The 26,992-nt window shown below is 36.6% G+C and overlaps 1 protein-coding gene across 9 annotated transcripts in view; it reads left to right on the top strand.

Moving 5' to 3' along the window:
* Nucleotides 1-26,992, top strand: part of TANC2 (tetratricopeptide repeat, ankyrin repeat and coiled-coil containing 2) — a 364,370-nt gene that overhangs the window by 144,796 nt on the left and 192,582 nt on the right. Inside the window, exon 1 of one of the 9 annotated variants that reach the window (XM_070773731.1) lies at nucleotides 5,266-7,975. The exons of 7 other annotated variants lie outside the window; for them this stretch is intronic. The gene's annotated coding sequence lies outside the window, so the exon portion shown is untranslated. One more of the 9 variants, XM_070773730.1, reaches the window with a different exon arrangement.

A 26,992-nucleotide genomic window follows, 5' to 3' on the forward strand; every position in this document is an offset into this window, starting at 1 on the left:
GTTTCACGTTCTGTCTTCATGTTCTTTTAGAACTCAAATGTAAATTGTGTGGTCCTGGATTTCAGGTATGTTTTTAAACTCATAACTTGGACTTCAGTTACTTCTTGACAATGTTTATTTTACCCTTTTTAGTTTAAATATGATTAATGGAGAAGATTAAAGCAGAATAAGGAGTGAGTAATTGTTCTATCTCTTGCTTAGAGGCCAGGTGTTAAGCATGACAAACTCTGCAGTCAGTTAATACTTGTTATACAGGGTTCAAGCCCTGGCTTTGCCACTTATCAGCTGTATGACCTTGCTCAAGCCACTTAAATCCTCTGAGCATGTTTTCTAATCTGTATGATAATGGTATCATTATTCTTATTATTTCTGCCTCACAGGGTATTGTATGGATTAAATAAGATAATATGTATGGTCAAGTACAGCTGATTGATTCGTAAATGGAAGCTTAGAACAATATCATTACATTTTTTATCCTTCCCATACACTGGATCTGGCCTTCTCATGTTTATGTTATTTATTATTATTATTTATTATTCTCATGTTTTATTCTAAGAATATCCAGACCTTCTTCTTTTTTTTTTTTTTTTGCTATCTTAAAAACAGCTCTTCTCGTTAGGGGCTCTGTTCTTCCTTAACAGTATAATTAGAGGGTTTTCCACTCTTCATCTTTGATTATATCCTTCTCTCTTTGTGTGTTTCTATTCTGGACACAAATCCATATTTATCAGAGAATTCATGGTATGCCCATGTTTCTTTATATTATTTCGTACATTTGTGGTTGTGTAAATTCCTTTTTAATTTTTAATCTATACTCTCAAGCTGGCTTCTCTGTTAGAATTACTGACTATTGGCCCACAACTTCCTTTCTTTTTTTTTTTTTCACTTTTCACTTTCTTTTTTTTTAATTTTAGTTTTAAACTTTACAATATTGTATTGGTTTTGCCAAACATCGTGTTTTTTATTTGGAAATCTACTTGCCTAAAATCTGAAGTATGGAGTTGACTTTTTCCAGCATTCCTATTAGAGTGGTGACCCAATACAGAGATGTTTGTGTAGATACATTTCTCTGTGTGCCAAGCAGTTACTGTGTCAAGCCTGTAAGTATGATTTGACAGTTACTACCATGAAACCCTGTTACCGTCAGTACTGTGCCCTGGATGTAATTCTCAATATTTGGAAGAGCCTAAAAGAAAATGTACATTTACTTGTCATAAAGTTATAGAGGCTAGCTTTTTTTTCTTGGATGAAACTATATCACCTTTTCTGTGATCAGCTTATGTTTACTTGAAACTCCAGTTAATAGTTTGTTATATCTGTTTGAATTAATAAATGAAAATTTTGGTAGATAAAATCTCTTAAAATTTAAGTCTGTGTGGAGGAAAATAACAAAAGGAATTCTGACAGGTGAAACAGTTGACAATTACTTGGTTAATAATCTCTGATACTCTTTTGAGCTAACATGTGGTGTTTCTCAGAACTGAATATCACTTTTAAAGATGGTAGTGAAGTTTATAGAAAAAAAAAATTCTTCATTGTCAAAGCTTCCTTTGTGATTTCCCCCAGAAAACTTACCACAGTTTTCTGGCACAGTTCCTAGGAAGTCTATTTTTAAGCCTAATTGTCCCTGTTTTTCCCTACTTACCTACCCACCTCCTCTGCAATATGAGCAGTTCAAAAAGTGTCAGATGTTGAATGTAAGTACTAAATAATATTGGTCGTTAGTAATACCCTTCAGTCACAAAGTATTATGAAAGGCAAAAAAGTAAATATCCATGATTCAAAAGAAATCCTCTCAGTGACTCTCCAGACAGGAAGTAAATTATAGCATGGGATTATATAAAGCTTGTGTGCTCAGTTGCGTTTGACTCTTTGCAGCCCTGTGGACGACTCTTCTGTCCATGGAATTTTCCAGGCAAGAACACTGGAGTGGGTTGCCATTTCCCATTCCAGGGGCTCTTTCTGACCAAGGGATTGAACTTGCATTTCTTGCATCTCTTGCATTGGCAGGCGGATACCGTACCACTGCGCTGTCTGAGAAGCCCCATTTAAAGCTTAGCAGAGAATATATGTTCACTTTATAATAACAGAACTTATTATAATGCTAAACCAGTTTTTTCTCATTATAGAAAATTACATGCTCTAAATGATGTATTCTACTTGTGAGAATAATAAATACATTGTTGCTGTTAAGTGGCTCAGTCCTGTCCCACTCTCTGTGACCCCATGGACTGAGGCATGCCAGGCTTCCCTGTCCTTCACCATCTCCCAGAGCTTGCTCAAACTTATGTCCATTGAATTGGTGATGCCATCCAACTATCTCATCCTCTTTGTCTCCTTCTCTTCCTGCTGTCTGTTTTTCTGAGAATCAGGGTCTTTTCCATTGAGTCAGCTCTCCACATCAGGTAGTCAAAGTATTGAAGCTTCAGCTTCAGCATCAGTCCTTCCAATGAATACTCAGGGTTGATTTCCTTTAGAATTGACTGGTTTGATGTCCTGGAAGCCCAGTGGACTCTCAAGAGTCCTTTCCAACACCACCATTAAAAAGCATCAATTCTTTGGCACTCAGCCTTCTTTATGGTCCAACTCATGGCAGGACAGAATTCTCCCTCTTTGATGAACATTTTAAACACCGGAGGGCAGAGTGTTTCAAAGGACATTTGCTTTATCATAAATACATTATCCCATTATCATTCATTCTTTCATGTCATTGGCTGCATATTAAAAAATAAGAAATACACCCGTTTGAGAATCATCTTTGTGTCTGAGTGATCTGTTTTGTTTAGACAACAACATGAGTGATATTCTGATATATACGAGTTAGTTAATCTATGTTTTCCCTCCTTTTCTAGTTAAAGTCTGTACTTCTGGCTTCTGAAAGTGACTATATGTACATCTATTATCATTTAGTGATTTTCATAAATTCAAGATTTACTTAGTGAATTAAAATGAGAGAAAGGAGATTGATAAGTACACGCTTTTAGGCTTTTAGTTCTACTTATCCATAAAAACTTTCTGAAAAAGCCACCTGCCAGCTAATGATCTTTTTCAAATATTGGGATTGTAATTTAGAGATCACATTGAGGAAATTTTATTCAAGGGTTAGGTAATAAAGTCAACATATCAAGTAAAAACTGTTTATAATAAAAGTTATCCCCAGAAATCCCTTAAGTACCATTCATAGCATTCATTAAGCAGAAATACTGCTTCTCACTATGTCCAACCTTGCCAGTTTTTAAAACTCCTTTACTGACCACCAGATGAATAGTTGGCTCATGGGTAGAGGCCACATTATATGATTTTTAAAGAATATGTTTCCTTTGTCTTCCTTTGTCATCAGTCTTCTCTTAGATGTTCAAGTCCTAATCTGGAGCAGTAGCCATTCCTGGGAAAGAAAAAAACCAAAATTAGAATTGAGCCAAGGCTTAAGTTTCTATAATAAGTAGTATGAATACTTTCTTACTTCTGTGACAATAGAGAGTTCATATATTCACCTCTTCATAAATATTACCCTACCTTTAAGCACTGTAGGGTTTAGCACTGATGTTTGCTGCTGCTGCTGCTAAGTCGCTTCAGTCGTGTCCGACTCTGTGCGACCCCATAGACAGCAGCCCACCAGGCTCCACCGTCCCTGGGATTCTCCAGGCAAGAACACTGGAGTGGGTTGCCATTTCCTTTTCCAATGCATGGAAGTGAAAAGTGAAAGTAGAGTCGCTCAGTCGTGTCTGACTCTTCTCGACCCCAATGACTGCAGCCTACCAGGCTCCTCCGTCCATGGGATTTTCCAGGCAAGAGTACTGGAGTGGATTGCCATTGCCTTCTCCGAGCACTGATGTTTACTCCTTAGCAAAAGCTTATAAAGGGAGATGACTGGGAAAAGAATAAAAAGGATATAAAACTCTGTGTAAGGTTTAGAATGATTTACCTAAATTAATCATAAGAGAGTTAAAAATTAGTACTCAGGGGAATAGCTTAGTCCCTTAAATCTCTTCTACCCTTAAGTTAAACCTAATTAAAAAAATAAAAGCAAAACCTATGTACTTTGTCTTTTAAAATATCTTAACCATGTCCTTATCCCTATCAGCTCCTACAAAGCATAAGCAACATTAAAATGAAAATCAGTGAAAAAATGATTTGTTACCCAAGTTTGCATTTTTTCCAAAAGTATTCTGGAATCTAACGTGTGGATCAGCTCAGCATGATTTGGGGGAGAAGGGAACTTCCCCTCTTTTTTTCTGAATTACTGAGTTACTGGTATTTTAAAAGATACAAAGAGAATTTCCCTTAAAAATAACCACTGAGGCCAAAAAAAAAAAAATTGATTAAAAACACACACACACACTAGGTAGATTAGTCTGTCAGGGTAACAGAGAACAGAGGTATGCTATCCATGAAATTTTCAAATCTTACCTGTTAGTTGCTCAGTCTTATCTGACTTCTTGTGACCCCCATGAACTGTAGCCTGCCCGGCTCCTCTGTCTATAGGATTCTTGAGTCAAGAATACTGGAGTGGGTTGCTATTTTCTTCTCCAGGGGATCGTTCCAACCCAGGGATAGAACCTGGATCCCTGAATTGCAGGCAGATTCTTTTTTTTTTATTTTTTTTTATTTTTAAACTTTACATAATTGTATTAGTTTTGCCAAATATCAAGATGAATCCACCACAGGTACACATGTGTTCCCCATCCTGAACCCTTCTCCTTCCTCCCTCCCCATACCATCCCTCTGGGTCATCCCAGTGCACTAGCCCCAAGCATCCAGTATCGTGCATCGAACCTGGACTGGCATCTCGTTTCATACATGATATTTTACATGTTTCAATGCCATTCTCCCAAATCTTCCCACCCTCTCCCTCTCCCACAGAGTCCATAAGACTGTTCTATACATCAGTGTCTCTCTTGCTGTCTCGTACACAGGGTTATTGTTACCATCTTCTAAATTCCATATATATGCATTAGTATACTGTATTGGTGTTTTTCCTTCTGGCTTACTTCACTGTGTATAATAGGCTCCAGTTTCATCCACCTCATTAGAACTGATTCAAATGTATTCTTTTGGCTGAGTAATACTCCATTGTGTATATGTACCACAGCTTTCTTATCCATTCATCTGCTGATGGGCATCTAGGTTGCTTCCATGTCCTGGCTATTATAAACAGTGCTGCGATGAACATTGGGGTACACGTGTCTCTTTCCCTTCTGGTTTCCTCAGTGTGTATGCCCAGCAGTGGGATTGCTGGATCATAAGGCAGTTCTATTTCCAGTTTTTTAAGGAATCTCCACACTGTTCTCCATAGTGGCTGTACTAGTTTGCATTCCCACCAACAGTGTAAGAGGGTTCCCTTTTCTCCACACCCTCTCCAGCATTTATTATTTGTAGATTCTTAACTGTTTGAGCCACCAGGGAAGCCTTCAAATCTCACATAAATGCTCATTTTTAGGTTGCCTTACAATTTCCTAGTTAACTGAGAGAAAAAGTAATTGAAGATGATTTGAAACAAGTTTCTTGTTTTGCAAGGTCTTTAGTATTACCATTCTATAGGGATTGCTTATACTTCTTTATCTCCAAGTTATTATCTAAAGATGTTTATAAGTTACGTTGGGCCAGTAGAATTACATGATTATCTTTATACACCATTAACACTGGTCCATGGAATCTCTGTTTATCATGATTCTAAAATGAAATTTTGTTGTTTTTATTTGCCAAGTCATGTCCAACTCTTTTGTGATCCCATGGACTGTAGTCCACCAGGTTCCTGTGTCCATGGGATTTCCCAGGCAAGAATACTGAAGTGGGTTGCCATTTCCTCCTACGTGGAATCTTCCTGACCCAGGGATTGAACCCACATCTCCTGCATTCGCAGGCAGATTCTTTACCACTGAGCCAAGTGGGAAACCCCAAATGAATTAGCTCCTGTGACAAATATGTACAATATGTTGACACCAAATATTCAAACATAAAAACTAGCCTGAAAAAGTATTTACTTTTTTTTTCAGTATTTACTCTTTTAGACTATTTGTCATGTCTGTTGAGTTCTATTGAAATCCATTTTTCCTTTTCATCTTTGCTATTTTGCTTAATTAGGTATTTTAAAATAATACGACATAGATTTTTAGAGTTTCAAGCCTTTGCATTGCATTATTTTATTTCAACAGTAGCTTTAGGAGGAAAGTAGAAAATATGTTGTTACCTACCCATATTTCACTGATAAAGAATTTGAGGGTTGGAGCTAAGTGACTTACCCAAGGTTATATCTAGAAAGCAACTGAACCATTATCAAAACACAGTCAGAAGACTTTCCAAGTGCATGTCCTTTCTACTACATTGCAGTCCTTTTATTCACATTTTACTGAGCTTATCATCATTTATGGAGAGTAATGCACCATAAATTGATGACTAACAAATTATAATTATCCCCAAATTATTATTACAGTGGTAAGGCTGCCCACATGAGAGAACAATATAATAAAACAATTATCTAATTGTTTTGCTTTACTTTGTTTCTGAATACTTCATTAAATATGTGGTGATGGGAAAGAAACCCATATTGATATGATACAGAACAATTCCATGTAGAGTTGCCCTATCTAAAACAGGTGTATAGTACTAGTGAACCATGCTTCAGAAGACTAGTGAAAGATTGTTTTCTCTGAACAAGTCAGTTCAGAACCTTGTCTCCAGTACTGCAGAGCACCGTTACCACTGCTGAATCCAAGCATTGACACTTTCCCTAGCTCCCTCTTCTCCATGGTTCTTTTTTGAAGCTCTTCTGCCATCCCCTGAAAGAAAAGGGACTCCTCTGGATTCCAGAGAGGTGAGGAGAAGCTGTGACAGGAGAAAAGTTCTCCAGGCTCAGGGCAAGGTCATCAGAAGCATGAAGTGGGATACTAACCCGTTCTCACCAATGACTGACATAGGAATTTCCTTGATCACGTGTGAAGGTTGTGAGCATTTTCAGGGCAGTTAGTATCTTTTGCACCTTTCTCTATCCATAAGGAATACAGGGGGTAGTATGCCTCTCTTTGAAATTGAAAGCATGGCTACTGTATTAGTCCACTGATGATTCTGCAGTTTTGGTGTATCTGTATGCTCCATCTGAATGGAAGGCATTTAATCAGGTTTTTAACATCTCTATTTAGAAATAAATTTTCTGCTATCTCACATTTTAGTTCCTTATTTATTACTGTCTAATTTTACCATTTAACCCAATGAAATGTAAAGGTATTACAGGCCCATATTCACTTGCTAAAGTATTACTGATTTATTTAGAAACCTCAATATGCAGTTTTTTGTTTGTGTCTATTTAGTTACTGTATTTTGCAATACATATTCGCATAGTTCTGATTTAGGAATTCAGAAGAATAAGATCCAAGGAGGAATCAGTAAGAAAGTAGTTTATTGCTTTAAGGCATGAGGAGCTTACAGCTCTTTAATATAAATTGTTCCCAGAATCCATGTCACAGCTCCTTATATGGCGCTGCTTTTTTCCCTTCGGTTGCTATGACAACAGCAGCACTGCACCATTCATCAGCTCTGGACCTGGGCTGCATTGCTAGCCTTCCGTGTTACTCCTGAATGTTAAGAACATCCGTGAATCATTCACTATGTTAACGCTGCGCCATTAGAAACCTAAGAACCAGTTCTTCCAGCAATTTGCTCTAACCGAAGGATAAAGTAAACTGCGCCACAGAGAAAAATTATGTAAAAATATTTTTTTCCTAAGAGAATCTTACAATCTATATTTGCTGCAGTATTCTGAAAGGATAAGCTTATATCAGGCAGTCTAATGAAAAGAACTCGTCTATGTAATCTTTCTTGAAATCATTAGCTGTTCAAAACAAATACCACCTTGAATCTCTGGATACAGGAAGAAGCAGGTGATGTTGTTAGGGGTTCTAAGGTCCTCTGGGAGCATCACTTGTGCTTTGGGACCATAACCAGCATCTGCTAGAAGAAGTATCACCTGTAACGCACAGTAAGTTCTGGGCAGTGTGAATTGCTGGCTGGAGGAGATTAAAGTGTGGATCGTTACTGATGTGTCAGATCTGATGACAGCATGACCAGTGAATAAAAAGAAGCCTTTCAGGTTTTCAGGAGAAAAACTGTATAGTATTGACTCATACGGAAGAAAAACTAAAGCCTGTGAGTATGATGAGGAGAGTATTTGTGTGTTACAGGGAATTTGTGTGTTACAGGGGTTTCTGAGCTGTGAGGCCTACTTTGAGCTTTGTAGAAAAAGAAACGCAACCTAAGAGAATTTTACACTTAGTTTTCAGGGAAGCCATTAAGAAATGTCATTAGGCACATTATTTAACTTTCAATTGTGTGTTCTTTTACTTGTGTGTGTATATATATAAATCTTTTTAAAATAGTTTTATATTTTTAAAAATAATACTTCACTGTAAGGAGAGCTGTTTAAGTCAGTGTTTTAATGAAATATGAAGGTCAGGTTGTCTTTTTTTGTTGTTGTTAGGTTGTGATTCCAGAATAGATTTCTACTTCCTATTGCAGTATCTTATAAATAAGTATTTAAAAAAATAACAGTATGGAAAACTAGAATTTTGTAAGCGTATTTCTTTAGTACATCAAATCTTTCTTATTTCATTAACTGGAGTGCTTACAGATGGATGTTCTTGCATAGTTTAAGGATTTTTTTTTAACTTGACCTTATTTGTTAGTTATGTTGATTTATATTGTCTGTTTTCCCAGGTGAGAGGGGTGAATTAGAGAGTTACCATTCATACTTGTATTTTTAGACCACTTGGTAATTATCAATTTTAAGAAAAATTGGATTTATAGATTAAATTTTCTCAAAATACTCTGCTTATCTCTGGCTTTTCTTTTTTTAGTTCTTTAGCTAACCGTGACAACTTAGAAATGTACTAAAAGTAGGAACTTGATTTTTCAAAATTAGAATATTTAGACTGATCTTCAGCCACCTAACAAAAGAAAAAAGCATTTCATCTGGGCTTATTTTTTCAGTTATTTATCTTCTTAAATTGTTCTTAAATACATGTTGTTCAGAGTAGATAAATTCCAAAGACATAACTGGTTTCCTTTATTTTAGATTAAATTACTGTAAATCTGTATGTATGACTTTGCCTAATGTTTAAGAACCTTTAAGTAGGGAGAATTAATATATTAAAGGATAGTGAAAGTACCAGTCACTTACACTTACTGTCATTAGTAGTAATGTTTTACTTCTATTTGAAAACTTGTAATTAATAGGTTAAATTGATTGACATTTTAACCATTTCTATGTAAGCAAATATGAATTTTAAAATTTATATTTAGTAAATTGTACATTGTAAGTTAACACTCCTTTTTGACTAATCTATCCTCATAATTGTATATATACAAAGGGTTTTATATTCCATTGTCTCTGAAACCATAATTCTCATTAATAATAACAAAGACTGATTTGGATATTTTTAATAAAGATAGCATTTTAATAACAGATTTACTCATTTTAAAGTAATCTCCCTTGGCAGATGCTATGATTTTTTTTTTTTTTTAATGTTTGGGTCCTTGCCTAATGGATATATTCCTGAAAGATTATATGTAAGTGTATTTGTTTGTAAATTGTCTAATTTAAAATCTGCTAGTGAAGCTCCTTATTTTGAGAAATTCTGCAGTTGGTTTGATGAATCTGTATATCGTATCCTAGGTTTGCTTAAAGTAAGAGCCATCCAGTTTGTTTCAGTATCTAGGGTTTCAACTTGCAGATTTAACTGGCAGCATTCTGTGAAAAATATTAAACCTTATGCTTTGGACTTAAAGTTTAACCCCTCAATTTCAAGATAGTTTGAAATCTTCAGGTTTACTTTCTGAAATCTTTTAAAGTCTTTACAATACTTTTCATATAACAGATAACTGGGTAAAATTTTAATTGAAAGGCATTGCTTTCATTTGGAGGGAAAAGGTCTAGTGAATAAATGATATATAAAATTTATAAGTATAAAAGGCTTAGGTTTCTTCCCTAGTTTCCATTAACTAAAACTTGTCACCCTAATACCACTTCTGAATGTTTGGGAAATTGTTAGTACCACTAATAAACTTTTACTAGAAAATAAGTTCCTTATTTCTCTCAGGATCTAATTAAGATTAAAAGTCTCATAATGGCGATAAGTTATTTTAAAAGAGTGATTCCTAGTTATTATTTCTCATGGGCATCAGTTCTAGTGTATCTCTGATAAATGTGTCTTCTTTCCACCCCAGCATTGTCTGTTAACGCATTTGGGGGACATCCCTGGCAGCCAGTGGTTAAGACTTTGCCTTCTAATCACAGGGTGCCGGATCAATCCCTGGTCAGAGAACTAAGATCCCACGTGCCTCTTGGCCAGAAAAAACCTCAGAACATAAACAGAAGCAATATTGCAACAAATTCAATAAAGACTTATTTTTTTTAAGTTTTAAAAAATTAAACATTTTAACTACTTTTGTAATCTCTGCAGCTTGGAACACGTTTACCTCTCTGAAGTTTCTCTTTTATAAAATTAATGAAATAATGCCTTTTGTAGTGTCATTGTTGGCATTAAGAAAGAGGATATATATGTGAAATACCTGGTATAGTAGTTAGCACAAAGGAAGCATTTTCTGAGTAATAATTCTCTACCCTTCCTCTTCATTGTCCAGCAGTTCTTAGGCTTTTCTTTTGGGGGTACCTCAAGACATAGGAATTTGAATGCACATCCAAGGGTTCTGGAATGTAGCCTAAAGGGGCATTTACAAAGCAAATCTGAAAGTTTCACAAGAGTCTCATTTTTTCCCTTTTAAAATAGTCTACATTCTATATTTTTAAATCATAAAAATGTTCCCAAAACATCTTTGAGTAGAACTCAACTCTTCAGGAAAATATGCCACATTTTCTCCTATAAATTTGCATACCCCAACATACTGCTGCCTGTCCTTAGGAATTCCCATGTTTAAAACATACTACTCAGATCTCTTCATCTGGGTATCATTTTATTAGGAAGTGAAGATCATTTATTAAAAGACACATGTGTTTCTCTGGAGATATAGATTAAGAATCAAGCGGCAGAGATGAAAAATTAATCTGGTAAAAGCTGAAGGGCCATTACTCGGTTCAAAAGAGCAAGTAGTGGTCTGGAGCTGGGTCGAGCTGTTGTGGACGAGAATGGAATACGTTCACGTCAGAAATGAAGAACTGTGATGGAGGAATTAACAATTTTAACATTTTTAAAGCTGCAAGAAGTCCTGAAATGTACCTATTTAACTGCTTAATCCAGCATCTCTGAAACTTAGATCAGTCTCCCCCTTTATTCATAAACTCCTACAAAATCATGTGCAAAAAGTAAGTGTTCTAAGGAGTACATTAAATAAGTGATCAAAGGAAAGTTATGTCATTTAGAAGGAAAGAAGAATGGATAACTGGGGATTCAAGTTGCATTATTCAATGGATAATGGAACAAAGTATGAAAACAATCATCAAGCACTCCAGATGATTATGGAAATGTTACATTTTATTCAAATTCCCCAGATAAGTTGTGTTTTAATATTTCAAAGAATAGTATTTTTTTTAATGAGAGAAAAGGTATTTATCATGTGTATTAGAAAGTGAAATGACAAAGTGACTTGAGAACTTGAAACAAGAGTGCACAGGACACGGATTTGTCTAGGCAGAGTTTTCATAAAGGATACTGTGGGAGAGAGAAACAGGACTGGGTTGAGGAGGCCTTTGGTTTGGTAAACTAAGTGGTAAACTAAGGTGGTAGCAGTGGAAAAGGTACAAAGAGAAGATTTTGAGGAATAAGTACATTGGTGACTGACCAGTTATAGAACCAAGGAAATATGAAAGGTCTGTCCAAGATGAGTCCAAGACTTTAAGAATGGAATTGGTGGCCTCATTAATAGGATCAGAGAGATTAGGGCTGCTGGTTTTGAGAGAATGAGACACTCGGAGTTCAGGTGATGAGATAATAGAGTGATATGGGTTATGTAGTTACAACGCTTAACAAGAGTAAGATTTTAAGATGTGAATTTGCAAATTATACCCTTAGAGAGTAGTTAAAACCCTTAGAATAGGTAAACATTTCTTAAGAATGAGAATTGAACAAGTAAACAGAAAAAGATGGGAAATGAGTATTTTACAAGCGTTTACGAAGCGTCATCACTTTAACTCATTTGAACTTGTCAGTGGCAGTTTGAATTATGGCCGTGAAAACAAGACCTAATCACCTTAACCATTAAGCAATTTAGGCATTAAGAGATCAGTATTCCAACTTGGGTCTTTCTCTGACTATGGTTCCTACTCTCAGGAATGAAGAAATAAACCTTAAGGAATACTCCACTTAAGGAACCAAAAGAGAAAAACTCATGTTAAATAGGCAGATGAGGTGAATAAGCAGTCTAAAAGGACGCTTGGAGAACCACAGTGGTATAACTATTACAGGAGAACCACAGTGGTATAACTATTACAAAAGCTGAGGTTTGGGAGGGTTTTAGGGAATATTTAATCACTATTTTCAGATTCACTTAGAGGTCAAGAATACAGGTTCACATGGGGCCATGAATCTGTTTTTATGTGATCTGCTTTTTGCTTTCCTGAACTGGAGCCCAAACTCCTAGCTGCAGTGGTCTGCGTTAGGCAAATAATTGGATTCTGTTTCTTTACAGAGGAGAAAGGAGAAAAAGCTGTGTAACAGAACAGGTGGGAGTGGAGCTGAAAGAAGGAAGTATCTAATGAAAAGTTCACAGCCCAGTGCACTTTCAGAGTTCTAGTAGTTTTTTGGTGTCTGATACATAGTCACATACAGGACTCATCAAGGCTTTTGAAGTTAAAATGTTTCTGTTAATTTAACATCATTACTACAGTAAATTTCCCAGGAATTGAACCGGAGTCTCCTGCATTGCAGGCAGATTCTTTACTAACTGAGCTATCAGGGAAGCCCTTAACATACTTAAGCTATCCCTAAAGCAGGGTGACTGTTTTCCATTGACTCCTATGGTATGGTGTAGTAGTTCAGGTTCTGCCACTTAACTACTTTTGTGATACTGAATGTGTTAATGTAACCTGTGTTTCAGTTTTCTCATCTGTGAAATAGATGTGTAACAACTCCCATAAGGTTTGTAAGGATTAAGTGAGCTTTTATAGGTAAAATGCTTACAATAGCCTCTAGTAGATAGTTAAGTACTGAATAATAATAGTTGATGCTGATGTCACTTATTGGCAGTAGCAAGACCTGATTTATCTCTTTTTGTACCTCTTTTACTTTTCCAGTTTCTCCTTTAGTGAGAAGGGAAGCTGTTTTCACTACTACTTCTTCAGTTCAGTCTCTCAGTCGTGTCTGACACTTTGCGACTCCATCAACTTCAGCATGCCAGGCCTCCCTGTCCATCACTAACTCCCGGAGTCCACCCAAACCCATGCCCATCGAGTCAGTGACGCCATCCAACCATCTCATCCTCTGTCGTCCCCTTCTCCTCCTGCCCTCAATCTTTCCCAGCATCAGGGTCTTTCCAATGAGTCAGCTCTTCTCATCAGGTGGCCAAGTATTGGAGTTTCATCTTCAACATCAGTCCCTCCAATGAACACCCAGGACTGATCTCCTTAAGGATGGCCTGGTTGGATCTCCTTGCAGTCCAAGGGACTCTCAAGAGTCTTCTTCCACACCACAGTTCAAAAGCATCAGTTCTTTGGCACTCAGCCTTCTTTATAGTCCAACTCTCACATCCATACATGACTACTGGAAAAACCATAGCCTTGACTAGATGGACCTTTGTTGGCAAAGTAATGTCTCTGCTTTTGAATATGCTATCTAGGTTGGTCATAACTTTCCTTCCAAGGACAAGCGTCTTTTAATTTCATGGCTGCAGTCACCATCTGCAGTGATTTTGGAGCCCCAAAAAATAAAGTCTGACACTGTGTCCACTGTTTCCCCATCTATTTGCCATGAAGTGATGGAACTGGATGCCATGATCTTAGTTTTCTGAACGTTCAGCTTTAAGCCAACTTTTTCACTCTCCTCTTTCACTTTCATCAAGAGGCCCTTTAGTTCTTCACTTTCTGCCATAGGGGTGGTGTCATTTGCATATCTGAGGTTACTGATATTTCTCCCGGCAATCTTGATTCCAGCTTGTGCTTCCTCCAGCCCAGCATTTCTCATGATGTACTCTGCATATAAGTTAAATAAGCAGGGTGACAATATACAGCCTTGACGTACTCCTTTTCCTATTTGGAACCAGTCTGTTGTTCCATGTCCAGTTCTAACTGTTGCTTCCTGACCTGCATATAGGTTTCTCAAGAGGCAGGTAGGTGGTCTGCTACTTGTTAGGTTATTTTTTAAGTGAGTTGAAAGTATTAATGAGCAGAAGGTTTAAAGCATAACTGGATTTAGAAAACATCTTGCTGTCAAGAGCAGTGGGTACTGGTGTTGACTTCTCTTTGTAACATTGATCCGGTAACTATTAATGTGCAGAGTATTTCATTATGAATTTATATTACTTCCAGTGAAAACGAGTTTTGTAGTCAAACAGAAACAACCAAGAAGTATATAATTTCTCCTTCTTTGTTCAATTTAAAAGAACCCCCTTCCAAAAAAGTATGAATAAATATGTTGTCATATTATTATGATATGATGGCAAACTTAGAATTATGGTAATGTTATACATTCAGTGCACAGTAGGTTTTTCAATTTTAGCATTTATTACAATATAAGTTTTAAACTATTTAGCAATGTGGTGGTGGTGGTGGTTTAGTTGCTAAGTCGTGTCTGACTCTTGTACCCTCATGGACTGTAGCCCACCAGGCTTCCTCTGTCCATGGGATTTCCCAGGCAAGAATACTGGAGTGGGTTGCCATTTCTTTCTCCAGGGGATCTTCCTGACCCAGGAATCAAACCTGGATCTCCTGCGTTTCGGGTGGATTCTTTACCATCTGAGCCACCAGGGAAGCCCCATTTGCAGTGTAGTATAAAGACTGTATACCGTACTTTGTCGACTCTGGAGCCAGACTGTTTGGATAGGAGTCCTGACTGACACTAGTTCTATGTCCTTGGGCAAGTGATTTAACCTCTTCTGTGCCTCAGTTCCCTCGTCTACAAAGAGCAGGCAATAATAGTCTCTACTTTGTAGGGTTATTGTGAGGATTAAATGAATAAAATACTTGAACAGTTCAGATCATAATTGCTCGATCTGTTACCATGTTAGTTAGCATGTGTGTAATTTATCTCTTGTCTCATTACAAGGCAGAAGCAGTATTTATCCTCTTTATTATTATATCCTCAATCTTTAATATAATGCCTGGTATGTAGTAGATGGAGAAGGCAATGGCACCCCACTCTAGTTCTCTTGCCTGGAAAATCCCATGGACAGAGGAGCCTGGTGGGCTGCAGTCCATGGGGTCGCTAAGAGTCGGACACGACTGAGTGACTTCACTTTCACTTTTCACTTTCACGTATTGGAGAAGGAAATGGCAACCCACTCCAGTGTTCTTGCCTGGAGAATCCCAGGGACAGGGGAGCCTGGTGGGCTTCCATCTATGGGGTCGCACAGAGTCGGACACGACTGAAGCGACTTAGCAGCAGCAGCATGTAGCAGATGTTCAGTACACATTTGTTGATCAGTAAAATATTCTGAGCTTACCTAGGGCCTCAGTAATAATCTTAGCTTGAATACTTTCAGCCAAGCAGACCAAAGCAAATAAGTCATGTAATGTTAAGAGCGTTTGTTCACTGAGGGGTTTTTTTGGTTTTTCTGTTTTTGTTTTTGTTTTTGTTTTGATGAAATCTTAAAAAGTCACCGTTTCATTTATTGATCATACTTGTGCCAGTAAGCATTTTTAAACTGAGGCTGGAAGTAAGTGTGACGAATGAGGCTCCTTCTCTCCTCCTTGATTCTTAGGATTCTCTATAGACTTTGTAATGCCTAGAAAAGGAAGAAATAGCTTTCTTCATGCCAGTTTTGACCCAGTTTGAAAACATCTTGCTGAAAAGTTGCTCTGATGTGTGAAGTCAGTTTACCTAGGCCTGAGGTTGGAGACATACTCTAGGTATGGCAAAGTTTCTCATTTTTAAGTACCATAAAAGGTCAGATGTAACTTGGCAAGACTGAGGTTGAAATCTGCTCTTATTTTGTTACTCTCCCCACTAGGCATTCTCTGTTGTGTTATGGAATCTTCTTCATTGTACGGGGTGCACAGTGTTTGCTACTCACACCCATTCTGAGGATAAATCATTCCTTTAATGAGCAGTTTCTATATCCAGGTCAAAATCTAATCTACTCAGCATAGATTATTTTAAACGATATTCCTTTTGTCTAGGCAATGTGATGTGGAACCATGGGCTACCTCTTCTACGTTGAATTTAATTTTAATTCATATTTCCTAGATTATGCCTTGGGTTTTGAAAAGTCATTTTTTTGGCCAACATCTATCTGTCTGAAATGGCTTTGTTTTATGTTTCTAGTATTGCTTTCGATCCTTTACTTCTCAAATACTTTATTGTTAAGAATATAGCTAGTAGAATGTCACAAAATAGTGTAGTTTTAGAGAGTGAAATATGACAAAGTATAAACAACTCACTCTGTGGAAATGTATTCATGTTTTAATTTCCCACTCCATCACGGTCCTTTGAATTATGGACACTGGCTCTCATTAATCACCATAAGGGATTGGCAGAATTCTATACTCTTGTGTTTTATTTTCAAATCTCAGTCTTGTTCATGAAATGATGTAAATTTTCATATCTGTCTATAATTCTTCCAGTATTATAGACAGTATATGAAAATTATCTTAAAGGGCCTCTAAGAACCCATCTTTTTGATTTCCCATTAATGCAAAGTGTTATGAAATTAAACTCTACAGTTTGGAATGCTTGTTAATTATGTAAAGAAGGAATGTTTGTATTTTTAAAAAATATTCTGGAAAAAATCATCAAATTTACAGTATCAACTATATTATGTGGAAATGCATAATTAATCTCTAATATCATTGACTTACACCATCTCAAAATATGAAGAGTAAATATCTAAGTATCCTCTCTATATCATAAGTCCAAGATTGACAGACTATGGCTTGAGGGCCAAATCTGGCCACCTGGCTGTATTTTTATGACCTGTAAGCTAAGAATCCTCATGATAAATCCCAGCCCTGTTATGACGAAGGGCTTGCATAACCCAGTGAAGTTATGAGCCACGCCATGCAAGGCCATCCAAGATGGATGGGTCAAAATGGACAGTTCTAACAAAATGTGGTCCACTGGTGGAGGGAATGGCAAAATTACTGTGGACAGTGACTGCAGCCATGAAATTAAAACACAGTTGCTCCTTGGAAGGAAACCTATGAAAACCTAGACAGCATATTAAAAAGCAGAGACATCGCTTTGCCAACAAAGGTTGGTATAGTCAAGCTGTGTTTTTCCAGTAGTCATGTAAGAGAGTCATGTGAGAGTTGGACTATAAAGAAAGCTGAGCACCAAAGAATTGATGCTTTTGAACTGTGGTATTGGACAAGACTCTTGAGAGTCCCTTGGACAGCAAGGAGATCAAACCAGTCAATCCTAAAGGAAATCAATCCTGAATATTCATTGGAAGGACTGATGCTGAAGCTCCCCACCTGATGCAAAGTAAAGTGCAATTAAATTCATGGCCATTGTATATCCTCTTAGAAAAACATGATTAAATTCTATACATTAATAAAATACAAATGTAAGAAGGAAAGCATTTATAAAGTTATCATTCCTACTAAATTATGTTAAAAGCTTGGGGAAAAATCAATTAAAATGTCAGTGAAGGTACTTTAAAAAAAAAAAAGTGCTGTAATGAACTAGTGCAAAAACACTATGGGGGGAGTGGATAAGATTGTTAGTATTTAAGGGTAAAAAATTACAGTGAGTAGTAACATAGAGATCTAATGCAGAGTATAATGAATATAGATAATAATACTGTACTATAACCCTAGTGGCTTAGACAGTAAAGAATCTGCCTGCAATGCAGGAGACTCAAGTTTGATCCCTGGGTTGGGAAGATCCCCTGGAGAAGGATTCTTAGCTTACAGGTCATAAAAATACAGCCAGGTGGCCAGACTTGGCCCTCAAGCCATAGTCTGTCAATCTTGGACTTATGATATAGAGAGGATACTTAGATATTTACTCTTCATATTTTGAGATGGTATAAGTCGATATTATAGATTAATTACGCATTTCCACATAATATAGTTGATACTGTAAATTTGATTATTTTTCCAGAATATTTTTTAAAAATACAAACATTCCTTCTTTACATAATTAACAAGCATTCCAAACTGTAGAGTTTAATTTCATAACACTTTGCATTAATGGGAAATCAAAAAGATGGGTTCTTAGAGGCCCTTTAAGATAATTTTCATATACTGTCTATAATACTGGAAGAATTATAGACAGATATGAAAATTTACATCAGTTCATGAAGAAGAAACCGTTAAGAAATTTACAAGTGAGAGAATGAGGGAGAAAAGAAAATGCACGATAATATGAAGAGAAATTAGTTGTGTTTTATGAATATACAGACAAATTCAGCAAAGTTTGAAATTCATAAACTCTTTAGAATTTCATAGCCTAAGCTATGCATATGCTATGTATCTTCCTGCATAGGAGGAAAGAGAGTTATTGGGGACTATTTCTTGTAATATTTTGGAAAAAGTACCCAGTATTGACTTATTTACTGAAGCAGAACAGGATAGGGACAAAATATGCACAAATAGGAGGCTGGGGCCAATCTTAACCATAAGTCACGAAAGGATATCTCATTACTTGAGAAGAATGTGGTGTTAGAAGTTCTCTCTCTCTTCCCATTCTGTCTTCCAGTTGATCTAATACATTCTGATGACTTTAAAATATCATCCATGTATTCCTATCAAGAACTCAGAAATGTCTTATTACTAGTAAATCCAGCTGTTCTACTGACAACTCTGTATAGAGTGTGTCAAGGACTTGGTATTGAGGAAGAAAAAGCAGATTTTGATGCCTGTCATAATGTCTTGCATACCAAAATTACCCAATAAATACTTAGTGTTTTCAGAATTCTTAGATGGGAGGAACATTGGTTCCCTATTAGTTTTATGTGTGTATTCTTATTTTAATGAAGGTATAAATATACATGATTTTCTAAAAAATCAGTTTGTACAGAAGGGTTTGAAATGAAAAGCTACAATCCCCAGATTCATCTTTATCCTCCTCTGGGAGACAGTTGCTTAAATTTTTGCTATTTCCTTGGTGGCTACATTCATATCTCTAAATTATTATGCTTCTGCTGAAATTCCTCGATTGAACAGGTTAAATATGTCTCATAAAACAGTAAGCTTATTTGCACTGTCCCTTGTTTTCCTCCCAGTGTAACTGTCTTTGTTTTTTTGTTTTATTGATTATAGCTATAAATTCAGTTCAGTTCAGTTGCTCAGTCATGTCCGACTCTTTGCAACCCCGTGAATAATAATAGCTATAAATAGTTTCTTCTTCTACCAAGTATAAGCAGTATTACTGATCTCTGCTTAATAAGAAGATGACACTGGCACCCCTGCACACACAGTTTCTGATGAGAAGTTAGACATCACTCAAATTGTTGGCTCACGTATGTTTATGTTGTCTTTCTCTGGATGCTTTTAAGATTCAGATCTGTTTTTCTTTGGTTTTCAGCAGTTTGACTGTGACAAGCCTAATGTGGTTCTGTGTATATTTATCCTGCCTGGGGTTTCTGGGCTTCTTGATATAATATTTAGCTATCATTTCTTCAGATATTTTTCTGCCCCATTTTCTCTTCTTCTGAGACTCTAATTATATGTCTATTTGACCGTTGGATATCCTCTCACATGTCTTAAGGTTTTTTTAGGTGTTTTTTTTTCCTTTTAATGTTTGTTCTCTGTAGTTCTCAGATTGGATAATTTCCATTCATATATCTTTGAGTTCACTGACTTATCTATCATTTTAAACTATTTGCAATGTATTATATATTATATATCTATGTGTGTACTGCATATATGATATACATATATATGTATACACAGTCATTTAAATTATCATGTTTATAGATTTTTGATGGTGAGCACACTGTAGGATATGCAGAAATAAAAATATAATGTACATATGAAACTTACCATAACCCAGTGGTAATCCCAATTTAAAAATTGTCTTGTTTAAACACTTAGATATGTTGTTAAACCCATTCAGTGATGTTTTTATTTCAGCTATTATATTTTTCTGTTCTAGAATTTCTAACCAGTTTCTAACTCCAGTACTCTTGCCTGGAACATCCCATGGACAGAGGAGCCTGGTGGGCTGCAGTCCATGGGGTCACTAAGAGTCGGACATGACTGAGTGACTTCACTTCCACTTTTCACTTTCATGCATTGGAGAAGGAAATGGCAACCCACTCCAGTGTTCTTGCCTGGACAGTCCCAGGGACGGGGGAGCCTGGTGGGCTGCTGTCTATGGGGTCGCACAGAGTCGGACACGACTGAAGCGACTTAGCAGCAGAATTTCTATTTAGTTCTCTTTTTATAGTTTCTACTTCTCTCCTAAGATTTCCTCCATTTTTTAAATTAAGAGAATATATTTCTTTACCATGCTGAAAATACAATAGCTGCTTTAAATTTCTCATCTGCTAATTATAGTATCTGGAGTGTTTTAGGGTTAGTCTCCATCTTTTCTTTGATAATGAGTCATATTTTCTTGGTTCTTCTGTATTGATTAATTTTGTATTGTAAAAAAAAAAGAAAGAAACAATTTTGTATTGTGTTGTGGACATTTGATTTAATGGATATTCTGAATTATATTCCTTCAAAGAGCATTAATATCTTTCTTTCAGCAGGCAATTCTTGGTTTGACTCAATGAAAAATTCTGTCTCTTGGGCATCAGTTCATTCAGTTGTTTTAACATTAGCCAGCCTGTTCCATGTGTACATGGTTTAGGAATCAGCCAGAGACCTGAATGAAGTTTATGCACAGAATCTGGGCTACCTCCTGTAGCTCTCTCTGTTTTCTGGAAGTCCTCCTCCCCTCACTTCTCAGAGACTGTTGTTGCTGCAACCTCTGGCTTTTGATACTTCAAACTAGAAAAACTGTAGGTTTTCTACTGGAGTTTCAATGATCCCATCCAGTGGTAACTGTGGGCTGCTTTTAAACCAAAAACTGAAAGTCAGAAAAAAAAAAAAAAAGAGAGAGAGAAAAACCATTCCAGTCTGTTTCCTCAGGGTATATATCCAGTAGTGGGATTGCTGGGTCATATGGTAGTTTAATTTCTAGTTTTTTAAGGAATTTCCATACTGTTCTCCACAGTGGTTGTATCAGTTTGCATTCCCACCAACAGTGCAAGAGGGTTCCCTTTTCTCTGCACCCTCTCCAGCATTAATGTTTGTAGACTTTTTGATGATGGCCATTCTGACCAGTGTGAGATGATGCCTCGTTGTAGTTTTGATTTGCATTTCTCTAAAAAAGAGCTATGTTGAGCATCTTTTCATGTGTTTATTAGCCATCTGTATATATTCTTTGGAGAATTGTCTATTTAGGTCTTCTGCCCACTTTTTGATTGGATTGTTTGTTTTTTTGGTATTGAGCAGCTTTCTTGGAATTGTCAGCTCTCCTCTAGAATATCTCTATTGTTTTCAATCCAGGGGCCTTAAAGGTGGTTGCTTTTTGTGTTTTATCCAAGTTTATAGTTACTGTCTATGTGAGGGTCCATCTGATAGAGAATCTTTCTTGGCTCTACAGAAACAGAACTTCCTCAAATAGGATTTTGAAATTTTTATCTTTGATTAATACTGACATTTTCTCAGGTTACTTATTACTAACCATAGAAATATTTATGTGTTAGGGAGCTTACATGTAATTTTTTAACACCAAATTTTATAAAAACTGATTTTTGTGTTCTTTTCCTTACCACTTATGGTTACATACTTCCATGTTTTCTCTTCTCCATACATCCCGTGAGATATATTATTAAAGTGACAGAAATCATAAGAAAAAATGTATAAATGTTTTACTTTAAGATTACTTTTTGGCTTCTGTTCCTCTTTACTGTATTACATAATACTGCTTCTTACTAACAACCAACCAAGAAGAAACAGTATTTCATCCTTTTGTTTATTTAGAGAAACCAGAAAAAAAAATCTCTGCTGCTTCTTCTGAATCAAAGCCTTGCCTGGTAGAGCAGTAGTTCTGTTCTTCCACCAAGGAGATCCAACCAGTCCATCCTAAAGGAAATCAGTCCTGAATATTCATTGGAAGGACTGATGCTGCAGCTGAAACTCCAATACTTTGGCCACCTGATGTGAAGACCCGACCCATTGGAAAAGACCCTGATGCTGGGAATGATTGAAGGCGGGAAGAGAAGGAGATGACAGGATTAAATGGTTGGATGGCATTACCAACTCAATGGACATGAGTTTGAGTAAGCTCCAGGAGTTGGTGATGGACAGGGAGGCCTGGCGTGCTGCAGTCCATGGGGTGGCAAAGAGTCGGACACGACTGAGCGACTGATCTGAACTGAATTTGCATTAGAGGCTACAACTCATCTTTCCATACCCTGTTCATCTCAGGAGTTAATCATCTTATTTTCCTCTCTGTTCCTTCCTAGTCAGGTAATCCCAAGGCTTCAGAGTGATGTGAAGCAACTTGCATTGTTGCAAAGACTGGAAATTGCTGACAGATAGTCTAAGATTAGAGAAAGATTGTGATTCTTTACCCGCAGCTAGTGGATAGTGAAGTATTCTCTGTTGTGAGTTCTTTATTATAAGATCAATAGCAACTGTACACTCCAAAATCAAGCCAGAAGGTTATTGGGTCTCCACACTTAATCTTTGAAAATGTCTCAGGAGTCATTTTTGTCCATGGGACAAAGACTCAATTTGTTGTTTTCTGTCCTTGTAGAGTTTTATTATAGTCTAGCCCAGTGTTTGCTTTTATGGCAGATTACAGCAGTTCTCTGCCTTCCACACTGACTGCCTAGGACCTTCTTCAGCATACTTTCCTGAATTTTCATAAAAGAAAAGGAAAAAAAAACCTGATTTTAGTCTCCTTTCTTTAACTGTTGATTTTCTGAGCTTTTTAGTTTTCATTGGAGATAATTGCTTTACAGCGTTGTGTTGGTTTATGGTGTACGATAACGTGGATCAGCCGCAAGTATGTGTGTCCCCTCCCTGTTGAACCTCCCTGCCACCCCCCATCCCTTTGCACGTCTCTAGATCATCACAGAGCACTGGGTTGAACTTCTGTGTTACGTAGCAACTTCCCAGTGGCTATCTGTTTTACACATGGTACTGTATATGCCTCAGTGCTACTTTCTCAATTTGTCCCACCCTCTCCTTCCCCCACTTTGTCCACAAATCTGTTCTCTGTCTCCATCTCTGTTCCTGTCCTACAGATAGGTTCATCAGTACAGTTTTTTAGATTCCATGTATATGCGTTAATATACAGTATTTGCTTTTCTCTTTCTGACTTACTTCATTGTGTTTAATAGGCTCTAGGTTCATCTCGGAGAAGGCAATGGCACCCCACTCCAGTACTCTTGCCTGGAAAATCCCATGGATGGAGGAGCCTGGTAGGCTGCAGTCCATGGGGTCGCTAAGAGTTGGACACAACTGAGCGACTTCACTTTTCACTTTCATGCATTGGAGAAGGAAATGGCAACCCACTCCAGTGTTCTTGCCTGGACAATCCCAGGGATGGGGGAGCCTGGTGGGCTGCTGTCTATGTGGTCGCACAGAGTCGGACACGACTGAAGCGACTTAGCAGCAGTAGCAGCAGCAGGTTCATCTACCTCACTAGAATTGACTCAAATGCATTCCTTTTTGTGGCTGAGTAATATTCCATTGTAAGTATGTACCAAACTTCTTTATCCATTCATATGTCCATGGACAACTAGGTTGTTTCTTTGTCCTGGCTGTTATAAATAGGGCTGCAATGAACATTGGGATCCATATGTCTTTTTGAATTATGGGTTTCTCAGGATACATGCCCAGTAGTGGGATTGCTGGGTCATATGGTAGGTCCTTTTGGAGAAGTCAATTTGGAATTGTCAGAAATTGATGGCTGACCATTATTTTACATGCTTACTATTCAAATTTATTTCACTTCATTTCTTAAGTGTATGTGAAACTATTTTTTCCAAGGAATTTTATATTGTTGCATCTAGTCAGCATATTTTCAGCCATTACTGATAGTTGATGCAAGATGGAAAACAGCAGTGTAACGGCATTATGCATCATTCTCAAAGTACTTTTCTTAGATGATTATTCTGCAGTCCCTGCCTTAAAAGAGTAGAGTTTCACAATTCAGACACAAAGAATAGAGGGATGGAATTTGTACTTCAAATTTATTATTTCTGGATCAAATAACTTAACACACTTTTAAATTATACTTTGTAAAATGTTGAAAAGGAACTAACCACTAGCTTTCTTATATTCTAAATACCACTTTTTCAACAGACTGTGCCTTTCCCCATCATACAGGTAAGAGGACCTAGTATTCTTGTTATAATTCATATTCCAGTAAAGAAAGTAACTTCACCCATTAAAAAGCTTCTGGGTTTTTTTTTTGGCGGGGGGGGGGAGTTGCAGAACAACAGACAGAACTGAGGCAAGAAGCATGAGTAAATTAATTCTTATACTTTGACATCATAAACCATCCCCTCTGGATACCAAATTTTGATCAGCCTCTTAAAATTTACTGTGTATATCTCTCATGTTCCTCCATTACTTGTTACATGATCATCATCACAGATACTAATAACAGTGACAACATCCAATATTGAGCACAGTTCTGTATGTAAGCCACTGTGCTAATTGCTTTGCAGAGATGAGTTCATTTAAGTCTTTACAGTAATCATGAGAGTAAGTGGCATACTATTAATGTTACTATGATTTTGTAGGCTACTTAATTCAGAGATATACAGAGCCTCTGCTGTGGCATTATGGTTGATCTGTGAGTCCAAGATCCACATTTTAGTTTCTGTTCCAGGGTTAGCTCTGTCTGTGGCCTTGAGTAGCACATTTTGTTTAGCTACGCATTTCCAAAGAATAATAAGTATTAATGTCTTCTTTTATCTGTACTTTATTCTTTAAATTTAATCTGTATAACAATTCTAAAAGAGAGATTATGGATCACGTTTTAAAGACGCAGAATCCAGGCTTGGAAAAGTTAAATAATGTGTTGAACCATATAACATAGGCCCTGTAACATAAGTCCCACTTTAAAGCTCTTTTCTTTTAATCAGTGTGTTCTTTTTTTTAATCCTGTTTCTTTCTTCCTACTTTCTCATAGGTGTATGATGAGAAAATATGAATTATACAGATGTAATACTTCTATCATAAAGGTGCTAGAAAAGATACATGTCTCCTCTAATTTGGGAGACATGGAGACTAATTTTTAGAACTAATTTTCAGAACATTTACAAGTACATCTAACCTCTTGCCTTCCAGTCCTGTCACATCTGTGCTGTATTATTGCATAAATTACATATATGTTTCACATATAAATGCTTTATTTTCCAGCTACATATGTAAAATTTGTTTGAAACATTTTTTATTTGAGGAGGTATACCTTTAGGATAGAAAAATAGGAAAGGCCATATATAGTCTGAAACTTTAAGAGACGTAGGATTCTGATCACTTTTAGTTGCATTATTTTCACTGCTTGTAGTTTCATGTTTTCCTATGACAAAACATGTTTGTGTAATACTCTAAATTTTAATGTCGTTATATAATCTAGGTACTTTAAAACTCAGAAGTTGGCCTGACAAATATATACAATTGCTTATATATCAGTAAGCCAACATACTGAAATATTTTAAATTTGGAACTACTTCTCATATTATCAAAAACCTAGCCCTTTTTCAGATGCATGGAAATGAAACCTAATATCATTAAACTAATTGGCATTTGAATATTGTGTTAGAATATTTAAAAGGCTTTTCTGAATTCTTGATTATTGATTTGCATATGCAAAGATATTAAAATGGACATTTGACAGCTACACTCCATTATTTTATCTAAACACACTAAGTTTTGGCATTTACAGAGTGAGTTGTAAGCTGTAATAGTTTGCCTTTTTCTTTGTAATAATACTGTGTATGATAAACACAGGATTCCCTGGTAGCTCAGCTGGTAAAGAATCCACCTGCAATGGAGGAGATAAACAAAGATTTAAATTTCAATTTCTTATTGAAATGAGAATTTCTATTTAATATGGTTAAAAAGTCCATTGAAGTAATGTCTTATGGGAATGTCCTACAAGTCATCGCCTTCATTTTTGACGTAACTGTTCCTTTGGGGCACCGTGTTGGCTCCGTGTTTATTGCTTGTATAGTCTACCTGTGTATCAGTTTGTCTAGTGTATCTCTTCATGTCGCATAGCATAAGTGCATGAAAATAGAACTTATGTGGGAGTTGCCTTGGATACAGCTTAGAATCACCAGTTTTCATCACTAGATGGATGATGAATATAAAACAGATCATTTATACCTCCAAAAATATGTAGATAAGCACAGTTAATTCATTTAACAAATAATAGTACTTGCTCTGTGCCCTGCACTATTACAAGCATCACTAAGGCTACAGCAGTTATAAGCAGACAAGTTCTGCCTTTTGTCAGCCACATTATGAATACTAAACATCTGGAAAATGCAAATGAAAACACCATAAGAGACTTCTTCCCATCGTGATGGATTAACCAGTACCGGACTTGCCCTCCCACTAGAAACAACTTTTTCAGACATTGGACAGTTAACAACAACTATAGTAATGTGGTGGAGGAGGAAACTAGGTGAATCCTGGCTTTTTGCCTAAAGGTATTCTCCTGATGACAAAACTCAAGCAGAGAATGAGAGTCTTGCTGAACTGAGGAAACAGAGATCAGAAATTGGGATTGGTTAGATGTAAACTATTAAATATAGAATGGATAAACAACGAGGTCCTATTGTATAGCACAGGAAACGTATCCAGTCTCCTGGGATAAACCATAATGGAAAAGAATATTTAAAAAAAAGAATGTATATATGTATAAAACTG

This window comes from Bos indicus, chromosome 19 (assembly GCF_029378745.1).
Source record: "Bos indicus isolate NIAB-ARS_2022 breed Sahiwal x Tharparkar chromosome 19, NIAB-ARS_B.indTharparkar_mat_pri_1.0, whole genome shotgun sequence".
NCBI lineage: Eukaryota > Metazoa > Chordata > Mammalia > Artiodactyla > Bovidae > Bos > Bos indicus.